The following is a 26,614-nucleotide window of genomic DNA, read 5'->3' on the forward strand; positions in this document are numbered from 1 at the left end:
GGGGGATCGTAGAATCGTACAGTTGGAAGGGACCCTGATGATCATCTACCCCCCCCCCCCGCAGAGCAGGGATCTTTTGCCCAGCGTGGGGCTCGGACCCACGACCCTCAGATTAAGAGTCCCATGCGCTACCAGCTGACCTGCCCGTGGTGGTGCAGTAGTGCCATGCGCACCTCATTCACACAAAATCACCACCACTCATTCGCCTTTCTGGAGTTTGCACACTCACTGAGTCCCCATCCCTAATGTGCTTATTGTCTGCTCTTCTTGCCTTTTCCAGTGCCCAGTGCTTGACCCCTCTTGATGTTGGCTATTCTGCAGATTAGTTGCGCTGCAGAAGGCGTGCTGGGGAGACCACACATTTCAAGAAACGCAAAAGTAACCTTTGGTAGGTTTTAATAACAAAACAAAAACTCCTTTTACACTAAATTACAATATATCAATATGCATGACCCATCCATCAGGGTATTGAGAGAGCTACGGGCTTAATTAACATAACAGCTTAACATAACAGCTTAATAAACATTAACAGCACCTGCTAAACTGCTTCACAGCTGTAAAACTAGGTCATGTTATTTGCTCTGGCCCTTAAAGACATACACATCTTGTGAAACAATAATGAGCCTTATATTTGAAGAAACCATTCAACACTTGCTTCTGGTTTGCCTTCCTTCTCTTCTTTTATAAAACAAAAAATGGGCCAGGTTTTGTGTGTCAAAAAGGTTGGTTTTGCTGGACAGGTTGGATCAACAAGTGTTTTTTTCCTTTTTCTTTTCCTGCCTGCAAATTGTTAATGAATGGCAGCCTCTGATTGGCCATGGTTCCAGGAGGGAGAGTTTTAAAGGTTTTGGAGAGACAGTTAGTTTGATGAGAGGGTTGGTTGAAGTGGGTTGGAATTGTGGTTGGAGAGGGTGGGAGACAGGTAGGGAGGCAGGTTAGGAGACAGGCTGAGGTATAAAGAGTGAATGGGAGAAAGAGTTGGCTCTGGAAAAAACAACTTCCACTCTGAGTGTATTGTGAAGGACAGAGTGTGGTGTCCTGTAGGAGGAATAGACCGAAATTTTACTGGGAGGCAGAGGTTGAGCCAGGAGAAGTAGGAGCTGGAAAGGAACAGCCTACTTGGGACTCAAATCTAGTCTGGAGGGGAGAGATTTTTCTAAGAAGAAGAAGAAGAAACTCCCAGACCCAGTGAAGGAAGGGGGTGTGGAGAGCCCTGTGGTCTACATCTGAAGGCAGCCTTGTTTAGGGAAGCTTTTAATGTTTGATGTATTACAGTATTTTAATATTTTTTTGGAAGCCACCCAGAGTGGCTGGGGAAGCCCAGCCAGATGGGCAGAGTATAAATAATAAATTATTATTATTATTATTGTTAGAATGGACCTCTGAACGAGTTAAGTTTGTAACCAGAGGTACCACTGTATTACTTAAAGTACCTCAGGAGCAGGATTGTTAAAGGGGTTGGGTAACTGAAAGAAAGTATCACCAGAAAAAAGAACCAAACCAATAATGCAAAAACTGAGGACAAATTTAAAGTGAAATCGCACTGTATTTCTGAACTAACCTAAGTTGAATCCATTTGTATTATATACTATCTTGCCTTAAAGAAATCTTTATTGTTTATTTAAAGAAAACCTGTCTGAGACTCCAACTTACTAGTTACCCCTTCACAAAGCTCCTTCGCAGCATACTCTGGGGCTAGAAATTTTAAGGGAAAAGGGAAAGAAATCTTCAGCTAAAGGGTTGTTCAGTGAGGTGGGGGCAATTTATCTAAGTGAGAGCGGGCCCAACGGCATGAGAGGAAAAAGTGCCGTCGCGTCCGTCACATTTTGTCCTCAGCATTTCTAGCACACGAAAGGAGTTAAAAGTGCTGGCTTCCTGCATGTCACATTTTCCAGAGAAGCCAGAAAAAGGGCTGCCGTGATGGAGAGGAGTGGGAGGGACCTGGTGCCAGAATATCACAAGTGCCAGGCTCTGCTGATCTGGCAGCTGCCTCCCTCTGAAAAGCAGGGGTAAGCACATTGTCTCGGCCAAAGAATGCTAGGAACAGCCATTTATCCCCTCACGGAGCTACAATTCCTGGCCCCCTTATGGGTCCCAGGATTGTTTTAAAGGACCATTAAATGTATGGTGTGTCTGCAGTCCAGAAGTGTAGGTGGATGGGGCTTGCATGCTTGAGCCATCTGGATTAGTTTCTCATAATGTTACGCCATGCTTTGCACATTTTAAATATATTGCTATTACTGCAATTTAAAGCACAGGGGAAGTTTCAATTTAAATAAATTACTCCCAACTGTTTCCCCATGCGTATATTTTCAGAACGTATGTAGATGAATGTAAATTACATATTCGCTGGGAGGACATGCATAGTAATTAGTTGCTACTTGACTTTCTATGAGAAGGCTTGCTGTTGCTGAGCCCAACCAACCTCAACTTCATTCTATGCTGTAGTGGTAGCAGAGGGAAACATGCAGCCTTTTGTAAAAAAAAAAATAAGGCTCTGTGCTTTAGCCTGATGTGACTTGGTTGATTACTTACTTAATATTAATGATTACTAAATCTATTTCACCTGCCTACAGGAATTAATGACCTACAATGAAATTTTGGAATAAACATATTCAGTGGTTATTTACTCGTGTTGGAGGAGGGTAGGACCTCTGGTGGAGGACACATCATGCTCCTTCTGGGATAGGTTTCTCACCTTTGGTCCCCACCCTGCACTCAGCTCTCACCTGTGGCTCCTAGAAGCCGTCAGCATGCGACAGCAGCAACACCCTGGGAATGGCTTTGACTGGCTGGCTAAACCAGGGGAGGGTAGCTGATGGGTCTCAAGCCCTTGGTGAGTTAGGGACTTCCCTTGCAGGTGGAGATGGTCTCCAGCTGTTTGAGCAGACGAGACCAATAGTGGGTCTTGAAGTTTTGCAAGAGCTGCCGGTTGCAATGTTGCATCTGTGGGGGCATTTTCGTTACCTGAGCAGCATGTTGCAGAGAGGAGCAATCTGCTGGAGCTGTCTGAATTTGTTCCCAGAAGATCTGCATTTAACTAAGAGGAAATGAAAGGATGAAGAAATCAGATAATAGGATTATCATTGCATCAGAATATGAAGGTGTAATTTTGAGAGGGATTACAACTGGGCACGAGCATGCAAGTTACTACATGCAGTGGCCTGATTCTTGGAGAATTTTTATTTTATTTTTTACATTCATCAGAGCGAAAAGATTAAAATGTCTTCAGCTGTTGATGCAATGGGACATGCTGTTGATGCACTGCAACATCCACAAATGAGAAACATTTCCTCCTTGACTGTTTGTTGTTGTTTTTAAGTATACTTATACATAAGTGCGGGACACAGGTGGCGCTGTGGGTTAAACCACAGAGCCTAGGACTTGCCAATCAGAAGGTCAGTGGTTCAAATCCCCACAACAGGGTGAGCTCCTGTTGTTCAGTCCCTGCTCCTGCCAACCCCAGAGTCGGCCACGACTGGACCTAATGGTCAGGGGTCCCTTTACCTTTATACATAAGTGCAATTGAAGACGCAGTCCTGCAAAAGACTAGTTCTCTAGTTGGAGTAAGAGGGGAATGATACATGAGGAAGAGCAGCTGAAGCATCCCTGAATGAGAGAATGAGCTGTTTAAATCCAGGTTGAGCTAGGCTGTTCTTTCCTTGCTGGTATGCATCCATCCTTTAAAAAAAATATAAATTCATTATCTGCATTCTGCTGTCAATGTGCATGCCTCTTTACTAATAAAACACCCAGATCTAAGTCCTGCTGAGCTTCCAGTGTACTATTCAGCCCAGGGAAGGAAAGGGTGGGATGAGAACTGGGGGGAACGTGTATCCTTTCTGGAGGGAGAACATGGAACACATCTCCTGGGCTGCCAATTTCTCCCCAAAGCCACATGATGATGAGTGAGCTGAAGGGACTAACCTGTAGGAGTGTTCCCTCTCACGTTGTCCACTAGGCAGGAGATGTTATCATTTCTCAAACATTTCTCAATACAGTATAAGACAGGGCATTTGCAACTGTTCCCATCCATTTGCTCCTCTACCCAGTGGCGTAGCGTGGGTGGTGCAGGGGGGGGCCGGTCGCACCGGGCGCAACATCTGGGGGTTAGGGTTAGGGGGCGCAAATCCATGGGTTAGGGGGCGCAAATTACTTGCCTTGCCCCGGGTGCTGACAACCCACGCTACGCCACTGCCTCTACCTTGTCTTTCACCTGCCTCACTTGAGGAATGCTATGGACTGGGAGCTGTGAGGAGCGTCCAAACATTGAGGGGGCCCAACACCTCACTAACAAATATTGTGGGGGGGCTCAAAGGGGTCCAGCCCCTAGGAGTCAGCGCTCCTGAGGGAAGACAAGCCATGTGGGGAACTGCTTATCCCCCACCCTCTTCTCTCAAATATCATGCCGATAATTATGTTCAGAATTTGGGCTTTTGGGCTACACAGACACAAAACTGCTTGTTTCTAGAAACCTGTTGCTCTCGGAAGGATATGGCCTGGTGCTCCCAGGCTGAAGCTCTGCGGATGACCTTAACCCAGCCAAAGCTGCAGGGAACTAAAGCACATTATGAAAGCCTTGCCCTGGTTTGCTTCTCCTTGGGGGCAGGATGAGGAGGGGGAGCAAGGAGTAGAAAAGGAAATAAACGAGTGGTGGTTTCTCCAGTCAAGTACTGGTATTTTGATACTATACTATACTATACTATACTGAAATATTTACCTAAATGTTTCTTTGATTGTCCTTGAATTTTCCTGCTGCTCTTGCCACCCCCTCCTGCAACAGCAGTGTGGCGTGCCACACCTTTTGAGAACCACTGTATTAAGCCTGAAATGGAGGACACTGCGACAAGCTCGGTGCCTCAGTTACCACTCGCGCCGACTTGCCTGCTCTCTCTTACATATATTTCCCCGAACAACCCTTAAAACAAATGCTAACTATCCCAGAGTATCCTGTGGGGGACCTTGGTGTGGGGGATAACCAATAAGCTGGAGTCTCAAGCAGATGTTTTTAAAACAACAATAAAGATTTATTTTAAAACAAGGTATTATAATACAAGTGGAGAAACTTAGGTTACTTCAGAATTAATAAGCTAGCTTTCTGAATTTGTTTCACAGAGGTTTCGGCTTTTTAGTTTGGTTCCTTTCTGAGGCGGCACTTTCCATCCGGTAAAAAGGTAAAGGTAAAGGGACCCCTGACCATTAGGTCCAGTCGTGGCCAACTCTGGGGTTGTGGCGCTCATCTCGCTTCATTGGCCGAGGGAGCCAGCGTACAGCTTCCGGGTCATGTGGCCAGCATGACTAAGCCGCTTCTGGTGAACCAGAGTAGTGCACGGAAACGCCATTTACCTTCCCGCCAGAGTGGTACCTATTTATCTACTTGCACTTTTACGTGCTTTCAAACTGTTAGGTTGGCAGGAGCTGGGATCAAGCAACGGGAGCTCACCCCGTCACAGGGATTCGAACCGCCGACCTTCTGATCGGCAAGTCCTAGGCTTTGTGGTTTAACCCACAGCGCCACCCGCGTCCCTTTCCTTCTGGTACCCACCCCTTTAACAAATCCAACTCCTGAGGTAACTTTCAGTAATAGTCTTAAGGGCTCACAACCCCACTTCCTTAACTGGGTTTTGGGAGTCTAGAGACCTAAGTAGACTGATCCTTTTTCAGCTACTTCTCCTGTCTCTCCCTCAGTCTCCCAGCAAGATCCAGTCCTCTTACTCCTGCAAGACATTACACTCAGTCTTTCTCTGTACACTCGGAGTGGATGTTTTCTCCTGAACCAACTCTCCCTCCTCAGCACTCTATATTTCAACCTGTCTCCTAACCTAACTCCCACCTTTCCAACCTCAATTCCATCCCCCTCCACAACCACAACTCTAAACCAACCTTACAAACTCTCTTCCTCCTGGAACCTCAGCCAGTCAAAGGCTGCTGTTCTTTAACCATTTGCTGGCAGGAGATAAAAGTAAAAAGAAATACTTGTGGAACCAACTTTTCTGTCACAGACACCATGTTTATGTAGGGGCCTTTCAGTCTCCTCCCTTCAGTGGCAAATCAGCCCACAGGCTATTCAGGAAAGTCAGAGAATCTTCTGGACTTGCATTCCATGATGTGTGAGGAGCTGCTGCCAAATGTGGGTAATCCTTCCCACTTCCCTTCCTCCCCACTCCCGCTTTTAGCATTATTCTGGACTTGTTTGGATCCCCATCTGCTTGGCATTGACCCAGAGGCAAGATTAAGGGTGGTGGTGGGGTATGGAAACGGATACACAAAGAGTCTCCTATGAATTTTAGGATAGGAAGAAATAATTTTAAAACATCCCGAGCCAGTGTGGTGTAGTGGTTAAGAGTGGTAGACTGGTAATCTGGGGAACCGGGTTTGCTTCCCCGCTCCTCCACATGCAGCTGCTGGGTGACCTTGGGCTAATCACACTTCTCTGAAGTCTCTCAGCCTCACTCACCTCACAGAGTGTTTGTTGTGGGGGAGGAAGGGAAAGGAGAATGTTAGCTGCTTTGAGACCCCTTCAGGTTAGTGATAAAGTGGGATATCAAATGCAAACTCTTCTTTCTGCTCAAATCAAGTCTATTGGATGTCAAAAAGCTGACAGAAAGAGGAAACAATGGAATTGTATGTTGAGTTTCCGATAAAGAAATTATGTCCTTGGTTACGACTTCCACATTCCTGAATATGTTCCCCACACATGATTTGGAATCCACATGTTGCCACACCCACAAGGGTGACTAGGGGTGCAGGTGAGAAGAGAAGTGGGCATTCAAAATGACCGCTGCCTTATCCACAAAATTGGCAAGGCCTCCCTCATTTATGATGGCACAGCAAAAATTAACTACTCTAATTCACCATATTTTTTGCTGCACAGCTATGCACTAAGTTTGGATTGATAAGAACAGTTAAGAGCTCGGAAGGGAAAGGGTTTTATCTCTATAGAAGCTTCTCTGAGAAGTGAGAGAGGATTGTGGGGTTTTTTGCTAAAGAGATTACATTTATTGCAGGAATTGGATGCTTTAGTTGAGACTCCTGAATTGCAGGGGATTGGCCTAGATGACACTTAGGGTCCCTTCCAACTCTGCAGTTCTATGATTCTATTTCCTCCATAGATATAATCTAATCAAAATGTACATTATAAAAACAATTATTTACTTATATAACATGGTGTTAGGGATAATCAGCTATAGGTTGGCACGGTTTAAAGTGAGCCCCAGAAAAAGCTTTCAAGACTGGGTATTGAATGTACACTATTATTTTATCAATTAATGCATAGCCTTTCACATAATTCTCAAGTCCCAATAGCTTCATATGGATTTTAAACAACACTGGAGACATATCGTGCCCTGCAGCACCCCACAGCTGATGAGACAGAGGGTTGAGAAACACTCATCCAATTCTGTCTTCTGGAATTGCCCATTATCTCAAGACCAGAACCAGCGCAGATCAATGCTCCAGTCTTCTGTAGACAGACCAGGAGGATGCCATGGCTGATGGTATCAAAAACCAATGTGAGAGACTGCTGAAGCAGCGGTGTTGCACCTCATCACTCTCCCAACAGAGCTCATCCAACAGGATGGCCAAGGCAAATTTAGTCCAAATTTAGTAGCCCCCTCTTGGCCTCACTGATGTGGTCCAATGAGTTTTCACAGCATCAGACTGGGCTAACTCAGCAATACATTGCAGCCAGCACACAACTGTGTAGATGCACTGTGGAAATGCTAATTGACAGACAGCAATTTGCCGCGTCATGAGGCTCTGCTATCAAGACACTGCTCATAACAGCAATATGAGACTCGGAATCAGTCAATGGCAACTTCTGCAAGACAGATTGCTCTTCTTACAAACTGATACAGTTTCCTTAACTTTTTATGTTGGAAGAGATTGTCTTAATATCTGCAGCTCCAGAATCTGGGTTTCCAGAACATTTATTTATCTGCCAAATGATATTTATTAGTTTTCCAATTTTTTAACAAACCAATGCCAGGTTACATCAAATTTATTTATTTATTTATTTATTTATTTATTTATGTCTGTCTGTCTGTCTGTCTGTCTGTCTGTCCCTCATCCCCATTTATCTTCACAACAATTTTCTGAGGTAGGTTAGGCTGAGCTATAAGTGGCTTAAGTCTACCCAGTGATCTTCGTGGCTCAGTTAGCGCTTGAACCCATGTCTCCATGCATTCTAACCACTACACACTGTTCTGTCATAGGTAATAACTACAAGAAGAGTTTTTCTGTGCATGTGCAGATTGTTCTTTTACCCTCGAGCAGTTGCAACCTATCCATATTTATTTAAGAGTGAAGAAGTCAGGTGGCATGGTCCCCAAGCAAACATGACCTCTCTTTTCTAAAAATGAAGCATTGTTGCAGGCAGCACCATGGACGTAGCCTGGAGTTTTGTTTGGGGGGGGGGCAGGACTTTTGTTAGGAGGTGCAGAACCGGCATGATTGGTTAGAACAGAAACTTTATTTGCGTAGCCGACAGGCCATAGCATCAAAGGACAAACACATATAAATATAACCTCGGAGGGATGGTCAGGACAGGGAGAAAGATAATAATAACCAGATGCAGATAAATTAATAATCTCGGTACTTAAAACTTGGCAGAGGTAATAAAATAATAATAATAAAACATAATGATAATAATAATAAGATCCTAGGCGAGGAATCCGGGTGACGACACTGATGTCATTCAGATAGCAGCTCTCAGTCTCATTGCTCTCTCGATAAATTTGGCAACCTTCTGTTGTCGAGCTGTTCTGGTCGGCTAGGAGTGAGAACAATTTGGCTTCACAAGAGCGACCCGGGATGGCAGATAGGAGCGGCGTGATGGTCTCGTCCCCGAGATCTTTATATAGGGAGCAAGACAAGAGAATGTGTGACACAGTCTCCACGTATCCAGCTCCACAGGGGCAGAGCCGGTTCTCGAATGAAATTTTTTGATATCTACCTTCAAGAACAGCTGAGGGTAACATATTTTGTCTGGCCAGTGTAAAGGCCCACCTGAGTTTTGGAATGGTTAAGGTAGACAAATAAGGTGCCCGAGAATCAAAGTGGGAGGGGGGGGGCAGATAAGCGTACCAAGCACTAAATTTCTTAATATAGGCCAGATTATTCTGCTGCTCAATATCCTTCATGTGCTGGTCAATAATGGTTTTTGCCTTGGGGAGACCCATTTTCAGGAGATGCTGTGCTTGGAGGCCACATGTAAGTAGTTTTTGATGCACTACTTTGGACCACCTACTTCTATGAGCATCTTGTGCTACTAGAGGTAGTAGTCCGAATGGGTTTAAATTTAAGCGAAGCCAATAGTTGAATGTTCTTAACCAGGTTCAAGTTTCGACGGAGAGGAGGGCAGTCTCCAGCCGTAGGGCCGCATTTGGTGCGCATGGTGGAACGGCTAGAATCTGTCTTAAGAATTTAGACTGGACCGTTTCAAGTGTGCGGCAATGATTTCCCATCCAGATTTGGGCCCCGTAGAGTAATTGCGCCAAGGGTTTTGCTTGAAAGACCTCCAGAGCTGCTGGAATATGTCTGCCCCCCTTCGTAAAGTAAAAGCGAGACAGTATTTTGGCGCTTTGAGATGCTTTTTCCCTAGCATATTTATGATGGGCCTCCTACGCCCCTGTTGACTGGAAAACTACTCCGAGGTATTTGAAAATTTAGACCTGATTGTCCATCTCCCATCTGTGATGTCTGTGTCTCCTAGCGAAGACCATGACTTTGGTTTTTTGGTGATTAACCACCAGTTGATCTCTCCTGCAGTAGGCTGAAAATTCTCTTAGTAGCCTTTTGAGGCCTACTTTAGTTCGTGATAAGAGAACTGCGTCGTCCGCATAGAGGAGCGCTGAAGTTGATTGTTCGGCCTTACCATACACCAGCGGGGGCTGCAATTGGTCTTCCGAATCTACACATTTAAAGGCGCCTCCCGCCGACCTCTTGTCCACTAGGCACTTGGGGGATATAGGCCGTGTGTGTGAGCCTTCCGTAGTCTCAACATGGGCCTCCTTTTTGGTCAATCTGCTTCTCAAGGTGTCCAGTCTGACCAAGAATTCCTTTTGGGCTGGCATCTGCAGTGACCAGAACCGATTTATTAGGGCAAGTTCTTCTATGTAGAAAGAGTCCTCTCTGTCGTTCAAATGAAGTTGAGTCTCAATAGGGGCTATGTTTTCCTGCTGGTGCACTAGGCTCTGGTTTTGCTGGTTTTGTTGCATGTGCACTCTATCGTTTTGTTCCTCTGTTCCTGGTCTCCCTTCCCCCTTGGCCGCCAGTAGGGAGGTTAGCGGGGCTCTGTTTTCAAATAATCTTAATAAATCTATTCCTTTCTTTAAAAATAGATTTCTTGTTCTAGATTATGATCTGTGAAAGTGACTGAATGTCCATCTTGATATAGGTGGTCTATCATGGAACTTTGAAGTGTCAGGCATAGCCCTAATGGCTTTAGCCCAAACGTAGCAGAGTTTTCCTGCACAGCGAAGAAGCTAGTTGAGGTGGAAATGACTAGTCAGCTAGACTCAGAATAACTATTAAAGGATTTATTAAAAGGGGGGGGGGGGAAACCAGCAGAGCAAATAAAACCTTTCTCTCTCTCTCTCTCTCTCTTAACCATACACAGCACTCCTACTCCTTCAACACACCTAACACACCAAACTGTGCTAGCATTCCCAGATAACAGAGTTGAGTGCTGGTCGTTAACCAATCAGTGTAAATAGTTTCTAGGTCAAGCAGACCTGGGCTTTCTGCCAAGAGTAAATTGACACTGCCTTGAGTTAATTGTGTGAAGCCAGAATCTGTAAGTTTTCATGAGAATCAATTAACAGAAACTGAACACTCCCTCACAGATTCTGCTGGACAATTAACATCAAATAACACCTATGTAGGAGATTATTTTTCCAGCAAACCTAAACCCTTGCACATTTGCTTGTTCTTTATCTTTGCCAATGGTTTAGTTAATACATCTGCTACATTTTCTTCACTTGATACATAAGTACATGTGATTATATTGTCTTGTACACAGCAACGTACATTTTGGTATTTTCACAGAGATATGTTTGGAACGTGATTTGAAACCCTCCGTTTTACTTAAGGTTATACAAGCTTGATTATCAATGTAAACTCATACTGGTTCTCCACAATTTACATTTAAATCTGCTAACAAATGCTTGAAATAAATCACCTCATTGCACAATTCACTCAATGCGGCGTACTCAGATTCTGTTGATGACACACTTACAACGTCTTGCTTGCGTGACCGCCAGCTGATTAAAGCTCCACCGACCATTATGACTAGTCCTGTGACAGATTTTTCTATCTGGCAAATTTCCCCAGTCACTATCACAGTAGCAACTCAACATTTCGTCCTCGGAAGAATTTAATTGTAACATATAGCCAATTGTCTGTTTGAGGTGTCTCAGAACTTGTTTTACCCCTTTCCAGGCATTTAGTGTGGGTTTTGAGACTAATCTACTTAATATGCCTACTGCATAGCTAATATCAGGTCTGGACCACTGTGCTAGATACAATAAACTTCCAATTACAGAATGATATACATCAGGATGTTCAAATTCAGGACTCTCATCTATATGAAGTGTTTTTATGAAACCTGGATCCATAGGCACCACTGCCCCTTTGCAATCCTGCATCCTGTATGTAGTCAGTAGTTGTATAACTTTGTTCTGCTGACTAATTAGGCAGCTGCCATCTTGGGCCCAGCACACTTCCAACCCTAGATATGTCCTAACCGGGCCTAAGTCTTTCATTCTGAACTTACTGGACAATTGCTTGGCAAACCTTTTAGTTTGTTTATCTGTTTTGCAAGCATACAATACATCTACATAAATCAGACAAAACTCTTGATCACTGCCTGTACCACGTACATAAACACAATTGTCAGCTATACTCTGCTTGAAGCCAAATGACACTAAGGCCTCATGGAAACATTTGTTCCAAGATCTTGCAGCCTGTTTGAGACCATATAGAGCTTTGTTTAATTTTAACACTCTATTGGAACCTGTCTCATAACCAGGCGGTTCGGCTAGATACAGGTCTTCTGATATTGATGCATGTAAATATGCAGTCTGGATATCAAAGTGGTTCAACAGGAGTTTTCTCTTTGCTCCAAGCGTTAAAATCAGCCTTACACTGTCCCCCTTAGCAGTAGGGGGAAAAATCTCATCATAATCTTTTCCAGGCCTCTGAGAATATCCTTGAGCCACTAAACGAGCTTTGTATTTGTACTTTCCTGTCACCAGAGGTTTAAGTTTGTACACCCACCTGCAGCCTCCAATCTTTGCCCCCTCAGGCGCTGCTACTGGTGTAAAGACCTTATGCTCATTCAGAGAGGACATCTCTTCCTCCATTGCCTGTTTCCAGAGCTCTGCCTCCTCTTTTTTTTTTTTTTGCATTTTAAAATTTTATTAATATTCCATTATATATACATTATATCCGCATTTAGTACATCTCATACATTTTGGACTTCCTTCAACGTCATTGACATTCCTTCATATTTGTTTCTTTGTAACACATTCCAATCGTTCATACTGCCATTCATACCTCCCTTCATACATTATTTCCGATAAGCAATACTTATTAGTGCTTTACAGTGCCTCTTTAAATCCCACTAGCGTTGTATTTACTAAACATTTGTTCTCCAGATAACCCACAAATTTCCCCCAGTCATCAATAAACTTTTGATCCTTAATATATCTGATTTTCCCTGTTAATTTATCCAGCTCAGCATATTCAGTCAGTTTTAATCTCCACTCTGCTATCGTTGGACTTTCTTCCTGCTTCCACTTCTGCGCTACCACAATTCTAGCTGCCGTTACCGCGTACTGGAAGATTTTACAATCCTTTCTTTTAATATCTTTTCCCACCATGCCTAATAAAAAAGCTTCAGGCTTCTTTACAAAGGTATAGCTTAATATCTTTTTCATTTCATTATAGATTTCATCCCAGAAGCTTTTAACTTTCCTACACTCCCACCATAGATGATAAAACGTCCCTTCTTTTTGTCTACATTTCCAGCATTTGTTATCTGTTTTATACATCTTAGCTAGTTTTACGGGTGTCATGTACCATCTATATAGCATCTTTAACATATTTTCCCTTAGTAACACACATGCTGTAAATTTTATATTCACTCTCCACAATTTTTCCCAATTCTCCAGTTGAATATCATAGCCAAAGTCCTTTGCCCACTGAATCATCACAGTTTTTACTTCCTCATCTTTCATGTTCCATTCTAGCAGTATTTTGTACATGTTTGACGGATTTTTACGATCATTGTTTATTATCTCTCTCTGAAATATCGATACCTTTTCTTCATAGCCCCTCTCTTTCACCTCTTTTTTAAATATTTCATTTATCTGGAAATAGCTCAGCCAATCGTATGTATATATTTTAACCTGATCGTATGGTTTTACTTTCCACTTCCCTCCTTCCTTCATTACCATTTCTCCATACCTGCCCCATTTTTTCTCCATATTAACTTTCTTAACACTTATCAACTCCAATGGGGACAGCCAGTGTGGGGTTTTTGGTTCTAATATATTCTTATATCTATTCCAGACCTCTATCAAAGGTCCCTTAAAAATATGGCTGCAAAATCCCTTATGCACTCTTATTTTATCCCTCCACAAATACGCATGCCACCCGAATCTATTCTTATACCCTTCCAGATCCAATAACTCTGTGTCTTCCAACTTTATCCATTCTTTTATCCAGCAAAGGCATGCGGCCTCATAATACAATCTCATGTCTGGTAAGGCGAAGCCCCCTCTTTCTGTTATATCTGTTAATAACTTAAACTTAATTCTGGGCTTCTTTCCTTCCCAGACATATCTAGAAATCACCTTTTGCCATTCTTTAAAATTTTTTGTACCTTTTATTATGGGTATCGTTTGAAATAGGAATAGCATTTTGGGGAGTACCATCATTTTGACCATAGATATTCTTCCCCAGAATGATAGTTTCATCCTGGCCCAGACCTCCAGATTTTTTTTTAATTCCATTCCACACCGGGATGTAATTATTTTGGTATAGATCAATGTTTTTATTGGTGAGCCAAAGTCCTAGGTATTTTACCTTTTTAACGACTTCGATTTCTGTTTGTTGCTGTAGTAGTTCTATCTTGTCTTGATCCAGATTCTTAACGATCATTTTTGTCTTGCTCTTATTCAGTTTGAATCCTGCTAGCCTACCGAATTCCTCCATCTCCTCCAAAATTCCCTTTATGCTATCTATAGGTTCTTCCACCGTTAAAACCACATCATCAGCGTAAGCTTTAACTTTATATTCATTTGAACCTAATGTTATTCCCTTAATTTGTTTATTTTGCCTTATAGCATTTAGTAAAACCTCCAAGACAACTATGAAGAGGAGCGGCGAAAGCGGACAGCCCTGCCTTGTTCCTTTAGATATTTTTATATCTTCTGTAATAACATTATTAATTATCAGCTTCACCTTCTGTTCTGTATAGATTGCCTTTATGCCGTTCCAGAACTCTTGACCCACTTCCATGAATTCCAAATTTCTCAACATAAAATCCCAAGCTACATTATCGAAGGCTTTCTCCGCATCCACAAAAATTAGGCTAGCTGGTTTGTCATATCTATCCGATAAGTATTCTATTATGTTAATTATACTTCTTGTATTATTTTTTATTTGCCTTCCCGGTAGGAAGCCCGCTTGGTCTTTGTGAATAATCTTTATTAATATCTTTTTTAATCTTTTTGCTAAGATTCCGGCGAAGATCTTATAATCTATATTTAATAAAGAAATGGGTCTGTAATTTTTTACTTGAGTTGGATCTGCATCTTGTTTTGGGATTATTGTGATGAATGCCTCCTTCCAATTACTTGGGATCTCTCTTTCTTTTAGGGTGTTATTCATCACATCAACTAACGGAGTCATCAATATGTCTTTCATTTCTTTATAGTAACTCGAAGTGAACCCATCTGGGCCAGGGGCTTTCCCTCTTTTCAATTCCTTTATCATTTCTTCTACCTCTTCTCTGAAAATTGGGCCATTTAACCTTTCTTTTTGCTCTGTCGAAATCTTCCTCACCATTTTTTCTTTTAGGTATCTTTCTATTTTCCTATTGTTATTTCTATCCTTATTCCTATATAGTTGCTCGTAGAAATCCACAAATCCTCTTCTAATTCTTTTTGGATCAGTTACCTCTTCTCCGTTTATTTGTATTTTATTAATTGTATTTTGTTCCTTTCTCCTTTTGACTTGCCATGCAAGCCATTTTCCTGACTTATTGGCGAATTCGAAGTTTTTCTGTCTTAATCTTTTGATATTCCACTCAACCTCCTTATTTATTAACATTGCAAATTGAGTTTGAAGGGACTTTATTTCCTGCAGTATCCTTTCATTGTTTGGTTTTTTAGTTAGTTTTTGTTCGTAGTCCATGATCTGTCTCAAAATTTCCTTGGTTCTTTTTTCTTTGTTGTTTCTTTTCCACACATTTTGTTGAATAAACAGGCCCCTCATTACTGCCTTACTCGCGTCCCATACCACACTTGTTTTTACCCCTTTGTCTAAGTTATCTGTAAAGTACTCAAATAATTTCGTCCGCATTTTTTCCACAAATTTTTGATCGTCCCACAGGTTATCATTTAATCTCCATCTAAAGGTTCGTTCTTCAACTCCCCTCATCTCCATTATTATGGGATTATGATCAGAAATAACTTTAGCCTGGATTTCAATTTTTGTAGTTCTTAATGATAGTTCATTTGATATCCATATTTGATCTAATCTTGACATCGACTGATTCTGTTCAGAGTGAAATGTGTATTGTTTCTCCAAGGGGTGTCTCAATCTCCATATATCTACTAAATTACAGTTCTTAACCATTTCAAAAAATGTCTTAGGTAATTTCCCTCCTTCTGTCTTCGTTTTCCTTAATCTGTCTATTTCCGTTGAGACCACCCCGTTCATATCCCCCATGATTATAATTTTTTGATCCATGTATTCAAATAATCTCTCTTCCAATAATCTGAAAAATTCTGTTTTATTTCCATTTGGAGCGTAGATCCCCACTATTATCAACATTTCACCTTGCCATTTGATGCGGACTGCTATTATTCTCCCTTCCTCATCCTTAAATAATTGGTGTGATTCGATATTGTTTTTAATATAAAGTGCTACTCCTCTTTTTTTCTTTTTATCCGAAGAGATGAATTCATTCCCTAGCCTCTTATTAATAAGGATTTTCTTATGTTTGCTGGCCACATGTGTTTCTTGAAGGCATATGATATCTAAATTTTTCTTTTTTAGAATGCGTTCGATTCCATTCCGTTTTTTCTTATCGTTCATTCCATTGATATTCCAATTCCATAATTTTAAAGACATATTAATTTAAGTGTTACTCTAATTTAAATGTTACTCTATATCCTTTCTGTCTCCTCTCCTTCTTCCTCCTCTTCGTCTTCTTCTAATTCTCCTCTGCTCTGATCTTCCTCTTCACCTAATTCTAATTCTTCCCTCAATTTAAGTCCGCCTTCTGCACCTTTCAACTCCTCCTCTCCCGACTGAAGCTCTTTATATCTTCTTGTAAACTTTCCTATTTCCTCGGGGCTAGTCAATCTTCTTTTAACTCCTTTATAAAAAAAGGAGACACCTCCTTTTGGGCTCTGCAATTACACTAAACACATTTGCAGTATCTGGAGAAAAACGCACGGGAGGCACTCCTTTGTTTTGTCGTTTAGATCTTCTGGGAGAAAATTTTTCTTCTGACCCACTTTCCTCCTCAGAACTACGACCTCTCTTTTGTTGCTTAGCAACTGGTCTCTGGCTAACTCCACTTTCTTGAGAGCTCTTATCAGAACTTTCCTCCCCCTCAGACTCTGATTCTCTGTGTCTACCTTCAGAGTCATGAAGCTCCTGGGAAGGTTCAAACCAAACCTCAGTATTGGCATGTAGTCTCTCCCAGCCACTATGTTCACAAAAACTGGCATTCCTGGAGATCACAATGCCATTTGTCCCTTCAGCAAAGCGGAAACCTTTTCCCAGCTCCTGGTAACCCACAAACACTAACTGTTTGGTCTTAGGATCTCCCTTTTTCCTCATTTGTTTTGGAATTAATACCCAGGCTTTTGATCCAAACACATGCAAATGGTCAATTTTGGTTTTTTTCTGAAACAATTTAAAGTACGGAGTTGTACCTATTGTTTGATGAAAGAGCCTATTTTGGAGATAACACGCGGTGAGCATGCTCTCCCCCCAATAAGACATGGGCAAATCAGCATCATCAAGCATGGCAAACATCATATTTTGTAAAGATCTGTGTTTTTGTTCTGCAACGCCATTCTCCTCTGGGGAAAAAACGTTCGTTTTCCTATGCCCAATGCCACGCTTTTGTAACCAATCTCTAAAAGCATTTGACATAAATTCGCCACCTCTGTCCATCTGAATCCTTCTGAGTTTAATGGACAGAAATCTTTCCACAGATGCCACCCAGCCTTTAAACTTAGTGAACACGTCACCCTTATTCTTCATGGGAAAAACCCAAGAGTAACGTGTGGCGTCATCCACAATTGTTAATGAAAAGCGCGATCCACCCCTGCTTACAGCAAATGGACCAATTACGTCCATGTGAACCAGCTGTAGCGGTGACTCACTAACTCTGTCACTTCTGGGGTAAGAGACTCTGTGGGTTTTAACCTTTTTACAAACATTACAATCGAGGTACTTGTTACAACTCTTTAAATTACCCCCATCAGCCAATTCAGACATTTTTAGTACACTTTTCCAGCCAGCATGCCCCATTTTCCTATGCAATAAATGCACACAGTTGTCATGTATAGCTTTGTTATTCACTGCAGGCTGAGATTTACTGACTACTGCTGCAACTTGAGATCCTGCTTTAAGCCAAAACAAGCCTCCCTCTGACTTAGCAGTGCCTAAAATCTCACCAGCCTTCTTAATAATGCAACTCTCTCCTTCAAAATACACTTTAAACCCAGCTTTCAGCAAACAATCTGCGGACATCAGATTGCTCCTTAATGAAGGCACACAAAGTACATTTTGCAGGCATTCACGAAGACAAGGAACAAAAACTGCACCCCCCGAAATCGCTTCGGAAGTACTTCCGTCTGCTAGAGCCACCTGGCTGCGCTGTGCTGAGTTCTTGGAAACAAACAATTCATCTGAATTTACGATGTGCCGAGACACTCCCGAATCGACCACCCAGACAGCTTGTTTCTCATCAGCAATCTTGACCTCGGCGGTCACCAGCTGAGCTGACTGTTTACGTTTGAAGAATTTCCTTTTACGCTGCTGCTGCTGCTCTCGTCTCTGCTCTTGCACCGGCCACTGAGACTTGACCAACTCCGGACATTGTCGTTTTAGATGCGCTGAAGACCCACATCAGAAACAACGCCTAACAGCAAACGCTGACTCCTCACCGGTAACCTGCTTTTGCTTCACCTCTGGCACAGCATGAGAACTTCTTCCAAACCGCCTGCCTGTAGAAGCCTCTGCAGCAAATGACCTTTCTTGCCTCTTCTGCCATTCTTCAATCAAACGCCCAGTAACGTAACTGACTGATAAATCACGCTCCTGTATGCCCCCTAGAGACAAAACTAAATTATCCCAGCTTTCCGGGAGGGAACTCAAAATAATAGCCACCTTCTCCTGCTGGTCTAACGCACAGTCTCTTTCCTGTAGCGCAGCAAACTTTAACTGTAAACTGTGTAGGTGTTCCTGCATTGTAACCCCAGGCTGTAACATTGCCTTGTACAATGCCTTGCGAATGAACAGCTTGGAAACGGCTGTCTCACGCACATGGAGTTCTTTAAGTGCTTGCCACACACCTCTAGCTGTCTTGATTCCCCTCACATACGGCAACTGGGAATCTTCCAGCCCCAAGACAATGGTGGCCCTTGCTCTTTGGTCTTTATCGAGGTCTTCATCATCAGGCTTCGCAGGAAACTTACTCACCACTTGCCAGAGACGATCCCTCTGCAGCACTGCCTGCATGCGTTCCGACCACAGCAAGTAATTGGAGTCATTCAGACGCTCAAAAGCCATCTGAACTGGTTGTGAGGCCATCTTGAGAGCAATGTCCCTGGAACCCGGAACCAGCTACTCACAACCACCGAGAGAGAAAACAGGAACCACAGCACCCTGCACACACACACTGCAGCTGTTGTCCTTGTGTCCGCTGCGTCACCAGCTCACAACAGTCAGGAACCAGCCAGTGTCCATCTGCTGCCCCAACAGGAACAACAACTTCTGGAACAAACGCCATTGATGCTGACACCACCACAACTCAGGCTGGCAGCACAGTACCCATAACCTCATGGAACTTTGAAGTGTCAGGCATAGCCCTAATGGCTTTAGCTCAAACGTAGCAGAGTTTTCATGCACAGCGAAGAAGCTAGTTGAGGTGGAAATGACTAGTCAGCTAGACTCAGAATAACTATTTACAGGATTTATTAAAAGGGGGAAAAAACCAGCAGAGCAAATAAAACCTTTCTCTCTCTCTCTCTTAACCATACACAGCACTCCTACTCCTTCAACACACCTAGCACACCAAACTGTGCTAGCATTCCTAGATAACAGAGTTGAGTGCTGGTCATTAACCAATCAGTGTAAATAGTTTCTAGGTCAAGCAGACCTTGGCTTTCTGCCAAGAGTAAATTGACACTGCCTTGAGTTAATTGTATGAAGCCAGAATGTGTAAGTTTTCATGAGAATCAATTAACAGAAACTGAACAGTCTATACTGTCTGTCGGTTGCTTTAACTGCCCCAGGTAGAATGTTGTTTATCATAGTCAGCAAGTGCCTCACGCGGTCAGTCCCTGTGCGAGGACCCAGTGGTTTTGGATAGTTCGTGAATACCATCTTTTCCAGGCTTAGGACCAGGATCCATTCTTTCTTTCTACAGGGGGCTTGGAGTTCCCGTGGGTTCCCGTCTATATTGGAGATCCCCGACTTACTTCTGTTTGCAGTTGCTACAGGGGTCCAAGGTGGATTCAAGACAGGCGCATCCTGCTGTAGTTTGGTTGCTTTTGTCAGGCTGGGTGAACACAGGGGGAGAACAGCCGTGGGGGGGCTTATTTCTTTGAATGTACTTGGGGAATTATTTTCACATATGGGGAGGGGTTTGGTCTTTGGCGAGTCTCCCTTGTCGATCTCTTTGGTGCCTTGAGCTTTGATTTTTTTTGTGGATATAGGAGGTGATGATAATAAGTTGAAGAGTTTCTGCCACTGTTTTTAACTGATGTGTTGGGTTTTTCTAGACGGCTTAAAATTTTTAATGTTTTTATTTTTCCTCATCTTGGGTTCCGGTTTTCTTTTGCGTGAGTTCTTTTTGGGTGGTATGTGGATTCTAGCATCTGAGTCCAGGGAATGATCTGTGGCTCTTTTTGCTTGTTTGAAATTCTCCACAAGCGTCAGGAGTAGGCCATTTGTTACTGCTAGGAAGTTTTTTATATTGTAGAGGTCTGTGCGTATCTGATCTATTTGATCGTGTATCTGGTCACCCCTCTCTTCTATACTGTTGGCATTCGCTGTGGGCTGAGGGTCTTGCTGGTTTTCCCTGAGATTCTGAAGGTCTTGCTGGTTTTCCCTGAGATTCTGAATTGATTTTTGGTACTCGAGGTCATTGGGGTTGGGGGAATTGGTCAACAAGGCGTTCTCAACTAGGTCCAGTTCCTGCGCCCAGCTCATGGAATAATTTGGTCTTTCATGCTCAGTTTGTAAGTCTTTGCGTTGTATTGACCAATCCAGCACAGTAGGGGCAATTTCTTTTGGAGTGCTCTCGTGCTGTAGATTCTTATTCCCTTCTTTATGGGGGAAGTAATTGGTGATTTTACTTTGCTTCCTTCGGGGCTCCCACTCCCCCTGAGGTGATATTGGTGCAATTCCCAGGACCATATAGTTCTTTCTTGTAAGGACCATGTTGAGCGTGGAAAAAGGTAATTGGGAGCAGTTTGCTGGAATCTTAGTCCTGGGTTTCTTGGCTTCACTTGGCTCAATCACAAGACGGATTATGTTTATCTTCCAGTTTCCCACCTTCGAAAGGTGGGGAGGGTTGTTTTACAAGCAAGGTTTCATGCTTGTCCCTCATCTCGGTGGGCCTCTAGGGTTTCTGCTCCCTTTTCCGTCTTTAGTTCTCAGCTTTGGGGCTTTTAACGCTTCTGTCTTGTGGTGCCTTCCCCCTTATATTTGCGAGCAAAAATACCGAGGCTGTCTCCAGTAACCTCGTCACCCTCAAAGAAGTTATAAATGACTAATAAATCAGGATGGTTTACTGCAGCAAGGTAACAGGGCTTGTGCCAGGAGATAAAATGAGCAGAACTTGCCTTCAGTTTCAGCCACTCCTTATTTCTCGGCGTTCTCCGTCGGTAAAGTCTAACAAGGCTACAGATTCCCAGAGCCCAGCAAAATGGTTCTTTTCCTTTCCTAAAAATGACCTGCCTTGTCCCCCGCTAACAAGTGGAATGGGCCGAGGTACCAGAGGTTACAGATAAAAATGAAGTGGGGTTCCCTCCAGCCTTTTGTCCCTCTCTTCAGCGAGGCATTTAGAGAACCAGCAGTTTATCAACGTCGCCAGTAAAACAATAAAACGTTAGCTAAGAAAAACAGGGGCAATGGTGAGGTGCTAAGGCAGCCAATAAATCATTAAAACTGTAAAATTAGAGTCCAGGAAGGCTAAAAAAAACTACTTAAAATCTTAATTGAAGGCAGGCGAACCTGACTATGCTGCTATCTCCGTCGCCATCCCATGATGGGTTAGTTACTTAAGTATTTCTATTGTTTTGCTTGATGGGGGGGCAGCTGCCCCCCTTGCTTACACCCATGAGCAGCACACTTATCTTTGGGACTGGGAATGAGGCCCTTTACTGGTAACCCATCATCTAGGAAACACAACAAAATCCTGCAGGGAATAAGGATAATCTGTTGGGCACTGAATAACCTCTGTAGAAACAAATCCAGATAGCTCAAGCAAACAAGAGAAAGCAGATAAATAGCATCTTAAATTCACAAATAAGCACTAGGGGGCAGTATATCCCAGTGTTTCACATCTAGATCAGGTCCAAAAAGAACAGTCATTTCAGAAATTATCAAAATTAGGCATACGTATAGCCCAATATCAGATGTATAAAGTATTATCCTGAGTTGCAGGGGATTGTAAGTGAGATCAAAGGGAAAGGAAATGCCCCCAAACCTTCTTAATAATGGACTGTTAATAACCTAATTATCACCATCTGAACTTATCTTCCTGGCCTCTGCTGTTTACAGTTCCTCCCACATACTGTATTTGCTGGCCCTCTGGATCATTTATAGCCTCAGCCCCTTTCAGGATCAACTGATATAAATTATCGGGGCTGGGGGAAGCCAGTTTGAATAACTGATATTCCCATTGATATAGCTCCATATATATATTGCAACAGTGTTGATTTACAAGAAAAGATAGTATTGTTTATACTGTCATTTCCTTCTTACAACCAAGCTTCACATACCTTTTGCGGAAGAAAAACCACAAATGCTAGGTGGTTGAATTGTGGAGGCATTGTTTTTGCAAGTGACACTGTCCTAAATAGTTGGTCTGCCATTTAAATCCTGCAATGAAAAGTGCACCTAGGATTGATTTCAACCTCATTTTTGTGGAGGGAAGATTAAGATACCCCCGGCCAGTATGATCAATAATCAAATATTATTAGAGGTGTAGTCCACCTAATACATTTTCCTGCTTTGGAGAGGGTTGGACTAGATGACCCTCAGGGTCCCTGCCAACTTCACCATTTGATGGTTCTGCTTCAGCACTGTGGAGCAGCTCTCTAGGGTTTCAGGTGGGAGTCTCATCAAGCCCTACTACCTGGGAGACACCAGGAGCTGGACCGGGGACCTTCTGCATGCAAACAACATGTTCTGGCACTAAGTTACAGTGTTTCCCATCACTGCAATAAGGTTTTCCCAGTGGCCAGCAATCTGCAGTGGATCTGTTGGCTCTTGCATCAGCTCATTTCCAGCTTCCATCTCTTTGCTTATGCTTGTATCTATATGGAACTCAGGAATGGGCAGAAAACTTTTCTGTCCTACCAAGCATATGCAGGCAATTTAAAGCACATCGCCCACAATGGTCTGCTGGTGTTTGTCTCTAATTACTTTTGCTTTTAATTTTTTATTTTATATATATATATATATATATATATATATATATATATATATATGCTTTCGTGTATATATATATACACGCAAATGTAAACCACTGTGATATATTATATCTATCTAATATTGCTTGCTGGTACCTCTTCATGCCTTTAGTTCCCTGTCTTGCTGCCATGAAGACGCAGTGATGGGAAACAGTTCACTGGTGACATTTCTGCTAATTGAACAATTGTAAATACAGCTGAGCCGCAAGAGAAGTAAAAGGAAGCTATTCTGGGAAGTGCAGCACCTTCCCACATTTTGTGGGATAAATGTCTGTTTCCATGGTCTGCCGATGTGAACAGGACCCTTGCAATGTTGCAAGCAGCTTCTTGTTCTCTTGATCTCTGTCCATCCAGGCTGGTAAAGCTGACAAGTGTATCCAGGGGCCTGCTCCCTTTGGTTAAGCAGCAGTACAGGTACATACATCCCTGAAGAAACCTATGTGACGAAAAAGTTGGTTTTGCTGGACAGGTTGCATCAACAAGTGTTTCTTTCTCTTTTTTTCTGCCTGCAGATTGTTAATGAATGGCAGCTTCTGATTGGCCATGGTTCCAGGAGGGAGAGTTCAAAAGGAGAGGTTCTGGAGAGACAGTTAGTTTGAGAGGGTTGGAATTGTGGTTGTAGAGGGTGGGAGATAGGTAGGAGAGACAGGTTAGGAGACAGGCTGAGGTATAAAGAGTGAATGGGAGAAAGAGTTGGCTCTGGAAAAAACAACTTCCACTCTGAGCGTATTGTGAAGGACAGAGTGTGGTGTCCTGTAGGAGGAATAGACCGGAATTTTACTGGGAGGCAGAGGCTCAGCCAGGAGAATAGGAGCTGGAAAGGAACAGCCTACTTGGGACTCAAATCTGGTCTGGAGGGGAGAGATAGATAGATCAATGGGGGGGGGGAATTCTGTGCAGTGTTTGAGCTGGCAAGTAGCTTGAGGAGAATGGATACACACCTGGTGCTTCAGAGATATGCCTGCCCTCACTGTAGTCTTATTATTATCCTGAATGCAATTGTAGGACAGCCAAGCAGAGCAGTTTCCCAAGCTATCATTCTCTTAGGATTGCTTCACACACTATTTCGATAGACATCTGAATGATCAGCAAATCCATGTAAATTTCAATTCAGATAGAGCTATTCATGACATCATAGATATTAACATGGTGATCAAAGTTCTCTGTCAATAGTGTAATCACATTGATGAAGCAATACCCAAGAGTTTAAGTATTAACTGGTCAGGGTGGCAGAATCATTTTGTCTGGATGAATAGAAACTGGTCTAGAGAGCAACATTTTGGAACAAAAATGAGGTTCACATTTAACAAATAAATAATAAGCTCCAACCTCCCACTAAACTACACTTTTAAAAGCTACAATCCTAAAAGCATTGAACTTTTCCCCCTTGCAGTTTGCCTTTGCTGTTTTCTTACATTTTTAATGTATGCTTATTGTTTTGATATATTGATGTAAACCACTTTGTGAGGTTCATTTCAAAAGCAGTACATAAGTAAATGAAATGGGAGGGACTGAGAGGGACGTATTTCTGAATAAATGGATCTGTCTTGATTTTTAACAATTAAAAATCAAGATCAACCAAAAATAAAGAGAACAAAAAACTTATATGGATAGCATCACAGAGAGCATAAAACACCCAAGCTTCAATAAAGAATTAAACCATGTGGGTGAACCAAAAGGTCTTCACTAGATGATTTAGAGACGATAAAAAAGGCACCAGGAAAGACTCACTGAGGAGGCTGTTCCATAGCTGGGGTACTACTGCCAATAAAGCTCTCTCTCCCTGATCGACACCCACTTCATCTCCTTTCCGTTTGAAATATTAAAATTATTATATTGCCCAAATACGTCCAATCTGACTGCGGGCAATGTGTTATGCCTGCAGATATCAGAAAAAGTGGAGCTGTGTCGACATTTGCTTCAACAGCTCAATGTATATTTTGAAAGAGCAATCTTTAAATAACCATCAAAGCTCTTTAAATACCCATAACTCTTCCATTCATTAAGTTTGCCTAAAAATTCTTTTCACCCTATGTTATTTTACCAGAAATCATACTTCAATGTGGGTGCTCTTTGGAATGATCTGTAGTGAATTAATGTGTGTGAGTGTGTTAATCTGCAGGTTTGTTAGACAGTAACTTTGTGGTTTCTGAAGCCCATTGTGAATAGGTTGTTTTTCAGAAAGTGTAGCCTTGTTGAAGAAAAGTATAGTGGAAATTTGATTAAACAAAAGAGTGCTGGAACAGAGACATAGCAGACACAGCATTCTTTGAAGGGCTTTATAGTCTAGCTGCAGTTTTCAAACAAATGCCCGCCAACAGTCAGTATTTGGACAGCAGACTAAGCAGGCATTCAGGTCACCTAAGTACGGTGAGAAGTATTATATTTCTATTTAAATTACAGTAATTGTTTTTAAGTTGCCTTTGGCCATTTGTTTATTTATTTCATTAAATGTATACACCACTTGATAGTAAACCACTTTGCAGTTTTTTGTTTTACAAACAGATAAAATAATAAAATTGTGGGGGGTGGGAATCAACCATACTTCAGAACACACAAATTAATATTACCTTAAATTAGCACAGAGCCATTGAATGATATCTGTGTCCTCGTTTTCGACAGTGCTGTGGTGGTCACCATTTAGTCTTCCTCCAATGAGTTCTGGGAGGCACCTACTAGGCTATCACTCTAGAAACCCTTTCTCTCACCTAAGGGAATCTAACAGACGCTGGTAGATGGTTTACTCCCAGGCATGTGCAGAGTGCTCACCCCTCAGCATTTGGCAACCGCCCAGGGAATGCTAGTGTGAGGGCCCTCAGGGCTTTCCTTATGAAGGAGGGAGAGAAACACCAGCCGAATTCCCAGGGGCAGGTTCAGAAAAAGAGGCAAAGATGAAAAGGGGGCACAGGCTTCCGGGTGAAATCCTCCCTGGGTTGCATCTGCCTGAGCTGACGACGTCCCAGCCACCTTGGCCAGACTTGCTCCTGCAGGAGGGTCAGCAGGGCCGGCCCAATACATTTGGTCCCCTGAGACGAGTCCCAAAACTGCCCCCCCCCCCCAGGGAAGAATGGAGATTGTTGGGGGATCAAATGGCGAAGAAAGGCGGGAAGAGACCAGTGGCGCCTCCTCTTTGCCCCGAGGCTGCTGTAGAGGCAGATTTGGAGTGGGGTAGAAGTGGAAGCGGAGGAACATCCAGCTCCCAAGCAGAGGCGGATTTAGGGCAGCGCAACCGCCCCGCCCCCCCCCCCCAGCCTGGAGGGGCCACAGGGGAGAAGGATGAAGGAATGAAAGGAACAGAAGGGAAGGCGAGAGGGGGCAGCCTTCCTCAGAGGCCAGACATGCTAATGCGGTTATCTCGCCTCCTGGGTGGGTCCCCCCTGCTGGGTGGGGTGGGGGGGTCATTGTGTGAAGAGGGAGCGAAGAGGAGACCGAGGGGGGGG

General features: G+C 42.9%; 1 long non-coding RNA gene across 1 annotated transcript; it reads right to left on the reverse strand.

Moving 5' to 3' along the window:
- Positions 1-88: 88 nt before the first annotated feature.
- LOC310706674 lies at positions 89-26,614 on the reverse strand. Its single transcript, XR_014526046.1, has 3 exons — positions 24,116-26,614; positions 23,271-23,610; positions 89-3,040 (listed from the first exon to the last, which is right to left on the reverse strand). It is a non-coding gene; the product is annotated as an uncharacterized lncRNA (long non-coding RNA).

This window comes from Podarcis liolepis (genome assembly GCF_965112155.1).
Source record: "Podarcis liolepis genome assembly, chromosome: 5".
NCBI lineage: Eukaryota > Metazoa > Chordata > Lepidosauria > Squamata > Lacertidae > Podarcis > Podarcis liolepis.